Below are 10906 nucleotides of genomic sequence, written 5' to 3' on the forward strand. Positions count from 1 at the left end.
TTGGCTGCGACCAACCCCAAAACACATGCTGGCAACGACCAGGAGCATTCCCTTGTTTCAATACGAGCATCAATGATGCAGCTCCTGCCTTGTGCATGTAAACAGGTATGCAAAAGCTCAGAGCTGTCTGATTTGCTGGTAGCCTTTCCCTGTGCCAGAGTGGTAATGCTGACTCTCTCTTCTCTTGTGGCTTGTGATTCATGCAAGCAGGCGAGGTCAGAGGAACAGCTTGGAAGAATGCACCAGAGCGGGGCTATTGGTATTCCTGCAAGTGTTTCTGCACCATAGACATGTTCCTTCACCATGAATCTTGTTCACAACCACACTGCAGGCAGCAGGCTCAGCTATCCACTTCCAAAACAGCATCTGTCAGAGAGCAAAGCCTGCTTTAATTAAAAAAAAATGCTGCTTTTAGGGCAGGAGCCTAGATGCCACAGCTAAGTACCGTTTGTGCAGTTGTTTGCGGGACCCACGCCTGTTGGGTCCATGCAGTCCATCTGGGACCTGCCTGGGGGATCTTCACTGAACTCCAGAGCTGGCCAGGGCCAGTGTTTTACACGACTGGGCTCTTGCTCTTCTGCTTTATATGGTCTTCCCAATTTGAGTACCACTGGGATCATTACAATATTTTACTGGCCCCGTCTGTGCTCTGCACTGAGACCAGCCAGCTGGGCCTGCAGTTGGACCTGCACATTAATATGCTGGAAGTGGAGCAGAAGCAAACCAGTAACTTGGCACAGTTTGACTTCTGATACTCTCTGACAGTCTGACATTTTAAGCTGAGGACAGCTCCTACAACAGTCCTTTCACCATGTGCAAGTTGCCTAGTGGCTATCATGTGGAGACCACATCCAGGTTATGTGTGGTACGGTTTCTTACCTAGGTTTGGGAAGGGGTGGTAGAAGAGAGAACAGGGCAGCTATGAAGGATCATTTTCATCAATTGATAAGTTCATACCCCTTCACCACCTTCGCTTGGGCACCTTTACTGAGCACTCTGCAGGCAGGATTAGACACAGCTTACAAGCAGACAGCCATCCTTTGTAGCCTGACGCAGGTAGTACATGGCTCGAACGTGTTACTTGGCTAAACATTCATAAACTCGCGGCCACCGTGCGGGCACACAGCAGATGTCTGTCTGCTGGCAAGTGGGTGTCAGCTTCCGTGGCTCCCTGAAACAGGCTCATTCTCCTGTTGCTCAGTTGCCACCTCAGTTTGCTGCTTTTTTAGAGGGTTTTGTCTGTGGGTCCTCATGGTGCTCAGTGTGCTCATCTCAACAATTCTACTTTTACTTGTGTTTTTAGTTTTCCTCTCTGGCATTGCTTTAGCTCATGGACTCTCTCACAATGGTCTTTCCCACAACCTAGAGGTATTCTCGTTAAACTTGAACCAGGGTTTGGCATCAAAAACCCTGGGCTGAGGGTTTTCAGTTGAGCTAGCAAAAATAAGACCTAAGACACCAGTAAACACAAAGGCATTTATGCATCCTGTCCCCATGGAATGGGACGTGAACCTAGCTGGATGCTACAGTCATCTTTTGAATTTCCTTTGAGCCCCCTTGTGCCTGATTCAGATCCCGTTGTGTGTAGCTATGCCCAAATTTCTACGCATGTGACCCTGTTAATGTGATCAACACTAGGATATTTCACATGTAGTTTCATGGACTGGATTTCTCTGCTCAGCTGTGTAAAGTTCCCTTTCTTGTCTTACCAAAGAACATTCATTTACAGCTAATCAAACCAGAGTTTCAGAGGGATGGAAATCAAGGGATGGCAGACAGTATAGGAGAGGACACATCCTAGCAATGTCCAAATAATGACCATGTGGCCATTATCCAAGGATATGGGAAGAAGAAGTAGTAGTGAGAAAGATGAATGCTTGGGAGGTTTTCACAAATCCTGCTGGTAAGGTAGGACCCAAATATTCTTGCATGTAACAGCTGGTAGCTGTGATAGCATGGAGGTGATCATTTCCTGCAGGAAGAGGCATTGCTACTTCACCTGCTAGATTCAGACCAGTTGTAGTGATTCTTTCTTGAGCATTTTACATATCAGACTGTATGTCAAAAGACAGGTTTTAATTCTGAGAACTCACTGTATTGGTGATTTTGATGGGATTTAGAGCTGAAGAACATGAACAGGGAGTCACTTTTAGCAGAGGAACAAAAACTACCAGGAGTTCATATTTGGAGGGAAAAGAGAAATCACCCCAGCAAGAGCTCCCTAGATGATTATATTTGAACATGACGCAAAGGACTTGCGTGCTTTCAAGTGGATCTCTTGGTGCCTTTTCCCTCAGGTGGGCATGCCAACATGAAAAGGACTTTGCACCTCTAGAACAACATCATTGTACCTCGAAAAAAAACTAAAAGAAGGAAACTGAGAGCTGCTAGATAAAGAAGCGTAACAATTAAGGGGTTTATAAATAGCTGTCCGTCCAGCTCACTGTCTGGTGAGGTCATTCTCATCATGCTCACTCTCGCCAGTGTTTTCAAAGGGCTCCCTGGCTTGCAGCCAACTATACACCCAAGTCCTGTGAAAATGTCCCTTTAGGTCTCCTCTTGGATCCAGGAGCATGGCTGGTATCTGCTCACTGATCTCTGGTGATGCTTCAGGCTCCAGCTGAGGGGGGCTCTCCCTCCCTGCCCATGCAGCAGCACAGGTCACCCCCAGGCATGCTCAGCTGCTGTTATGAACGGTGCTCCCAGGAAACTGTCTCCCCATAAAGTCCCACTTGGCCATCCTCGACGCATAAGGAGCAAGAATGAGGCTGACAGCACGTGTCTTGGCAGCTGCGCAATGATTCCCATTTCATTAACACATATCATAAAAGTGCCTGGTAAATGCAATCCAATTAATAAAGCAGATTTACTCACTGCTACAAAAAGTCAGCAAAGCAAGTCCATCAGCCACTGATATGGATTGCAGAGATCAAGTGGTGCAGAAATAAAGCAAGCAGAGTCAAAAGAAGAATTGGATTTGCAGAGAACAATTAGTAAAATTATATTCAGTTCCATGAATAAATAAAAAACAGCCACAAAAAAAAGGCCCAGGCAGGAACAGTGTGGCCACTAGCCAGTGAAGATCGTTAGGTATTAAAAATAATCTAAACGTGGCTCAAATCACTGGTTAAATAGTGTTTATGAGGCATTAATGTTCCCAGGCAGCAGCTGGATGAGATGGGGAGGGCACGAAATTCAAATTCACTTTGTCCTAATTTCATGACTGTGGTTGGGACTGAAATACCTATTTGAAACATTTGAGTGTATGGTAAAATGCCTCAACTAGCATCATCATGGTCTAACACACCAAATGAGTGCTTTGTCTGAGATTTCAGATGATAAAAAACCTACAGGGTAAGAATATAATTTGTACCAGTCAATGTGATTTTCTGGAAGTTGGCTTTGTTAGGCAAATATGATGGCTTCTTTTTTTTTTTTTTTTACATTGCATAGCTAATCATATACAGCATTTAACTAAACATCCCAAAACACTCTATTTCCACATTTATACACTGAGCTGCGTAGTTCACAGGTGAGAGCTGCCAATGCCCCTGAGCCCCAGGACACAACTAAGCTGAGCTGGGATAAAGTAGCCCATGGTAATCCAATTAAGCAGCAACAAGGAGCAGCAGAAATCTTAGTCTCCTTTGGGTACGCCAATCTGACAGGAGAACACTGTCAGCTCCTCTCAGCTTTCAAGAGCTGTGAAAAATTGGTGAGAGTGAAGAAAAGAATAAAAAATAAGTGCTCCCTTGGAAAGATGTTCCTGTGATGACAGATTTTATTCTTTCTCCTATAGCCAAAAGAAAATACAGTTGACTGTAGTGCAGAATCTAAATCTGTAGAAAGAAACATTGGGATCTAAGAAGCTCCTTAAAGTCCGTGCCAGGAACAGGCAGATGAAAATTAAAGCTGAGCAGCATCACTGGGAAATTGCAAAATACTTCAGAACTGCACGGACCAGGTGCCAGCAGGAGGGGTTGCTGGAGGGGCTTCGTCACCCACCCCTAGATGGTGAAACGAGAGGTCCTCTGGAAGGCTTGTTTGTCAGATGCAAGGTGCCGGGTACGGCGTTGGCTGAGGCACTCTGCCTTTGTCAAGTGAGAAGGCAAGTGGAGAAATAAACTAAAACAGGCTGCTCTTACTGGAACAGTTTCAGGAAATATGAAAAGACAGGTTTGTAGGAGGAGGCGGTATCTTTTCTTGGACCAGCTGATATAGCTGGAAAAACCAAAGAGGCTTTTGGGCACAGATTGCCCTTTTTGGACAATCTTTCTTCTGCAGACCTGACGCAGCCACCTTGAGAATATCAGGACAAGAAAAGCCCCAGTGTGGACAAGGCAAGCCACAGAAGTGCTTCAGCACTGTAGGGGAAGCCTGCACTGCAAGGAAACGCAGCTCCCACTTGTTATTCTTGGCCTTGCCTTCATCTACCCTCTAATGTCAGAGAGTAGCTACGATGGACTCTCAAAGTGGGGCTCTGGAGTCAGCTAGACCCAAGGACCGCCAACATGAGAAAGGGTCCTTCAAGCCTGTAGCTTCAAGGAAGCTGCTAAAATGTGTCTGGTTAGAGAGAGCACCTAGAGACCATCAGACACTTACAGCATCTACACAGGTTTCATTACTTACAAAAAAGCTCAAAGACAAAGAAAATAATGCAGTTGAGCCCGGCTGTTTAAATTCACTAATTCATATTTAAAACACAATGAGGTAAAGCCTCAGATTTAAAATAACAAGCTAAACTAGTCCAAAACCTTGTGGTATAACGTTCATAGGCTCATAGGATAATCCAGGCTGGAAGAGACCTTGAGAGGTCTCTAGTCCAAGCCCCTGCTCAGAGCAGGGTCAGCACTGGGGTCCCACCACGTTGCTCAGTAGACTGGGGGGAGGCTGCACGTGTGACTCCCAGCCTCGGAGGCTGGGGTGGAGGTGCCGAGCACAACAGCAGCTGAGGAGTTCATCCTACACTGAAAGCAAACCAACCAAGCCACCCACCCAGGGCCTGTCCCACAGCTGCCCGCGTGGGACACTGGCTGAAATGGAGCCATCACGGCAGACCCAGACATGGCATCACCATGAGTCCTGTAAATGCATGGACTGACAAGGCCCAGGCAAGTTTGTCTGTGGTGTCAAGAGGCCAGCAAGTTCTAATTTCAGCAACAAATGGCAAAAAAGAAAGCCCAGCTGCATGAGGTGCAGACCAAAGCAACAACTCTCCAGTCAGGTAAGGCTGATGACAGGAAGGGGTCCAGCAAGAGCTGCCGTTGGTGAGCACACCTGCGATGGATGGGCTGGGCATGGTGCAGGCAGCTCACAATCTTCCCTGCTCAGCCACCGCCTCTGCAACCCCAGCGACTGCTTTAAGGGGATGTCTTGTGAGCAGAAGGACACCGAGCTGGTGAGGGCAGGAAGAACATTTTGGAACAGCCAACATTGCCAAGGAAGGGCCACACGGTGGCTTGCACCGAAGAGCGCCCTACAGCCACATTCTCTAACAGACTCTCAATGCCACATGCAGGACAGATGGACAGGCAGATCAACAGGGGGTGCAAAGTTTTAATGCATGGCTCAGAAGATGTGGTGCGAAAAGAGATGCATTAAGGAACTTCAGAAACTTGTGTACTGGGATGAACCGATATAAAGACATGAACTGCATGTCAGTAATTACATACATGACATTACCCTCAGCAATTACATACAGGACAATACAACCTGTCTGCAGGCATATAAAATTACCTAAGAATAAAATTATGTTGGAATTTTAACCCAAAGCATAGATGTAAATTGAAAGCTGTCAATAAGTATCCAGTTTGGGACAATGCATCTAACAGGAGGAGTCACAAAAACTGCATCCTCAAACAAGGAATAGGTTGGAGGCAAGAAGATAATCTGGAAAGTAATACTAGATAAATGCCCTGTTCCTACACTCTTTCCCAGGCTTCTTGCTAGTGTTGGAGATGGAGTATTGGGTGAGTTTCTTATTGATTTGAGGGGTCGAAGCCTGAATCAGTTCCTGTATTGCTGAAACTGCAAAGTGCAGAGGATCCCTACTCAAAAACAGAAAAATCAAAACTGAAGTCTTGGTCACCGGAGATAGGAGGTAGGGGATGCTTAGGTTTAAATGAGAAAGTTGGTGGAAGGAAGGTAATTAGTGGAGGAAGGCGATCTGTGCAGGAAGGCAGAGCAGTTCCAATGCTGGAGGTCTGGTGCTGCATGGTGAAGGCAGCTCCCCTGGACACTCTGCAGCTTTTCTTTACTCCTTTTGGGGAGGAACCCATTGGGAATGGGCTGGGAGGGGGAGGGAGGGCAGGAGGGAGCTGTGGAGCTCCTGGGATGTGATGACCACACAGCCATGTGGGCAGAGAAGCACCGGCAGGGCAAGTGTTAGACCTTGCTTCACCCACTCAGTAATTACCTACAAATCACTCAGCATCCAGTCTCCCCGTTTCCTCTTTCAGTGGAAGAAAGTGTGTGACTGTGCATACTTTCACTCCCACACCTTTACTGTCTGCACAGGCTTTCTAAAAATAGTGTTCCAACCAGCACTAAAGCCTGGTCCAAGCTCCCCAGGCAGCATTGCATGACTTTTTGATGTCAAACCCTGGCACTTCATTTAAGATACCGTGTGTCAGGGCCTTAAGGGCACTAATGGGCACTAACTGTCCTGCACCTGCCACCCATGCACCTTCTGCTTATGGCCCAGGACCTCATTTAAGCTCAGGCCTGGGTCTCCCATCCCTGTCTGAGCTGTGTTAGCTGCATCCCTGTCTCCTGCCCTGGCTGCTGCATGGACCTTGGACCTGCCTTGTAGCCTTGTCTCCTATCCCATCTCCTGCTCCAGACTGGGCTCCCTGGAGGGAACCCGGTCCTGGTTCATCCCCTCGCTGTGTCTAGGGCTGTTGATGGACCCTGTCCCACGCCCAGCTCTGCCGGCCATGCTGAGCCCCCATAGGACTGTGCCCTGTTGGGGAGGGCAGTCCCCCCAGCTCCTGGCTCATCCCCTGCTCTTGCTGCTCCCTGAATCAGTGGGTGTGCGTCTTCAGCTCCCTGGCAAGTTTTACTTCACTATTATCCTCTGCAAGTGACAGTGATTTAATCAGATGGCATCTCACCCCAGAAAACATTTGATCCTGCCTGGACTTCCCAGGAAGTCCTGTCTGCCAGGACATTTGTTCCCGCTGTGTATTTCTTTCCCTGGCTGAAGGAGTAGTTTGGGTTTGCCCTTCCCTCAGTAAAACACAGCCTAATAATTTGGGCTGAATCTCTGCCCTTCCCAACAGCACTGGTGAGATGAAAATGTAAAGAAAATAGTTCCATAAGATGACCATAGGAAGGGGCAGAAGACAGGTCTGCGGGTTCTGGCTAGGGAGCAGACAGGATGCGAGCGCTGGCTGTGGACCCATGATCACACGTGGCAGAAGAGGTGGAAGTGGTTCATGTCATTTCACATTAAAGCAGGATCAATGTTTGTATTTCTGATAGGCAAGAAAAGAAGCTCTGGCCAGAACCAGTTTACTTACAAAATAGTTGTCATTTGTTTGTGTAACTGAGTAAAATGGCTGCACACAAGACAATTGCAAGTAATGGAAAGTATAGGAGTCTTGTTAATGTAGTACCAAGTCAGAATGGCATAAAGTCACTTTCTTCTAACACCAAACCTAGATCTTCAGGAACCCCAGGACCTCTTTGTTGGCTGCTCCTCCACTTTCTCCAACCGAGCTACAAAATCTGGTGCACACACATCCTGCCAAGAGTATTTGGACACACCACTGCAGTATGGTGCACCGTAGATGGATACTGCAGGCATCCTCAGCTGACTTCGGCCAACTTTGTAGGACCTCACTATCCAAACAGCCCTTGAAAATAATAGAAAAAATGGAGACTCCCTGTGTATGGCGCATCTCCTTCCTGCAGGCATCCCAGCCTGCGATGAGCTGCAGTTAGATGGGGACATCTCTGTCCTCTGAGAGCAAGGCTAGTCTAACTCATTGGCTCTGATGGACACATATTTTCGTGGCAGTCAGGCATAACTCAGAGGGGAGGGAGGATTTCAGGATCTGCAGCTTTCGCATAGGAGAAAAATACCATTTAAGCACCAACCTGCAACAACTGATCAGATCTCCAGCTCCTCTGCAGTGGTTGAGATGCCCATGGGGTGGCTCTAATTGCTAAAGGAGGAAATCAACTTCCTCGCTACTTGCACCATCCAGCCTATTAGAGCTCCACACAAGTTGTTATGAAATTACTGCGGAAACAGAAAATCCAGCACATTAGTGACTAAGTCATTTAATAATCTTCCCTCTCGACGAGTAGTTGGCATCCCGACAAGGAGAAGATAAAGATTGCAGAAGAAAATTGTACACATGTGAAGTAAAAAGTAAACTCTTCTTTCCAGCTTTATACGTGAAAGCAGCAGCAGAGGAGTCCACCCACTCTCACCGCTGCCAGGCAAGTCCAAGCCATTTGAGTCAGGTCCTGGGTCTAATTAACCAAGTGGCAGGGCATAGTCAGTCACAGCATTTGCACACATGGTGGTCATTAACTAAGTCTGGTGACTGGTTAAATGGGTTTGAGTTTGGTTAGAGAAATACAGCAATCAACTGATGTGCATTTTAAGCAATTGCAGTATGAACAGCAGAGCCCCAGGAGCTGCAGAGCAATGACCCGTAACCTCACTTCTGATGGGGAGGCTGGGGCTGCTTTGCAGTTTAAATATGCAACAGCATATCAATGAGAGTTTCTGTTCCTTGCTCTTAGAAGACCAGTGGTGAAGAAAAACTATTTGTCCTTTAGTTCCACTTCAGATTAAACTGCAGCCCTGGAGGCACAGCATTGTCAGATGTCCCTGCTTCACTCCTGTACACTTCCTTCATGTTCATCCCGGGATGAGCTCGAAAATGGTTCGTAGCAAAGACTGGGCAGTGCATTAGTTAAACATGGGCAGCCAGGAATGCTGCTGAAAAGAGCAAAGATCTCCTAAGGTCACAGCATGGCATCCTTTGTCTCGTAAGTGCGAGCCCATGTTGTTTATCCTGCTCAGTGTGCTTTGTGCCCACTGGTCCTGGGCAACTGCCCAGGATCTGGGCAACACTTGTACCCAGTGTCTGGGCAACACTCATTCTGGGCATTCAGCCACAGCAGGAAGCCCTACGAAAAGCTCTTTCGGACCTCCTCATCTCTACCTGCTGCCCTACAGCCCTTTCTCCCTAGCCCTCTGCTGCAGGGACTAGGGCAGGCAGTCACCGGCTGAGGCAGCGCAGACAGGCAGCTCTCGGCAGCGCCTGGCAGCAGGCAGCACGTGCACTTTATCTGCGCCCAGCCTCTTGATGTGCCTGCATCCCAACACCAAACATCACCATTTTCTAGGTGGATGGCCAAACTAGAGCTGCTTTAAAGCAGAGCATGTCCCAGGACAACAGCTTGGAGAAATGTTCGGGATGACACATCAGCATCCACAAACGCTCAAGACGGCAGGGTTGGTGGAGGAGGGACGACACAGACTGTGAGGAGAGAGGTACAGAGTGTGAAGATGCAGCAGGAGATAACCTACAGCAAGCTGTCAGTAACTGCGCTACTTCATGTGCACCCTACAAAGGGCTTGTAGCCTTTGAATGGGCAACAAGGTGCTGCCCCTGCTTGCTCCATGATGGACTGCGCCCTGAACCTGTCGGGACACGACCATCTGGGATGCATTATCCCCAGGGGCTGCCCCACGGGTCCAGCCTGTCCAGAGCACTTGCTGCAAGGGAAGCATGCCCACGTCTTGTACCCAGACGTGGCGAGGGTATTAAGGGACTTGCAGGAAAGGGTCCTGCAGGCTCTCCAGACAGAGTCAGGGTAGAGCCCCTTCTCCCACTGCTTCCAGTTTAACTGCCCTAATCTCACTCCTTTTCCTAAGCTTGCTCAGTTGTGGGGCAGGGAGTTGTGTCTATCTTGTCTTGAAGTGCCAGTCATCTTCCAGCCAGGTCTCTGCCGGCCAAGGAAGAGGTTGTACACCTCCTGGCAATTTTGACAGGCCTGTGGTACCTAGAGCTGCCACTTCTGCTGGATTTTTTTTGATCCTGGCTCATGGACTAGGGACTCTTCTTTGAACCATGTTGCTTGCGTGAACCAAGCTGTGCCAGCTCTGATGCCACTTCTCCCCAGTTGCTGCATCTTCCAGGTATTGTTTCTATAACTTCCAAAAATTCAGCAATTTTTCTGCTCCCTGCCACTCTGGGGTCAAAGCTTTTGCCCAGCAGCTGTGTGATATACGACTGTGTGTTACACACCTTCGATGACCAGCCACCTTTCAGCCTCTCAGATGCACTGTCCATTCTTGTTCTGCAGTGGCTCCGGCTGAATAAAGAGCTCATTTTCTTGGTTAAGAGCGTAAGAAGAGCGGAAATTCACATTAAAGACCCACCTCTTCCAGGAAACCGCTCCCTGAAGCAGGCAGTGGAAGAACCATGGTGCAAGGCCTGTGCAGTGGTGGCAGCAGTACCTGTGGCCCTGTCAGGGGCTGCACACTCACTCCTTTGGCTGTCACGCTGGTCCCCAGAGCACACCGGCACGTGGCTGCGACCTTGCAGAGTATGTCACAGCCCCTCACATGGCAGGCGCGGCCCCTCCGCATGCCAGCACGGCAGCTCTCATCACTTCTTTGCATGTGTCCTGGGAAAGCACTTTCCCAGGTGGAGAAAGGGACTTTGTGGGGACTTTTCACTTTTTCCATCCTTTGGAAATCCACGGCTCATCATCCACTGGTGAGCAGGTGGCCCTCACCTACAGCCCACCCTTTCTCCCCAGAGTGCTCATCTCCCTGTTTGCATCCATCCAGAGACTCATCTCTCTTCTCTTCTGGGCACCCTCTCACCTTCTCCATACTCCCTGCTCCCAGGTCACGACTTGACACAAGCCATACTAA

This window comes from Mycteria americana, chromosome 3, assembly GCF_035582795.1.
Source record: "Mycteria americana isolate JAX WOST 10 ecotype Jacksonville Zoo and Gardens chromosome 3, USCA_MyAme_1.0, whole genome shotgun sequence".
In the NCBI taxonomy this organism is placed as follows: domain Eukaryota; kingdom Metazoa; phylum Chordata; class Aves; order Ciconiiformes; family Ciconiidae; genus Mycteria; species Mycteria americana.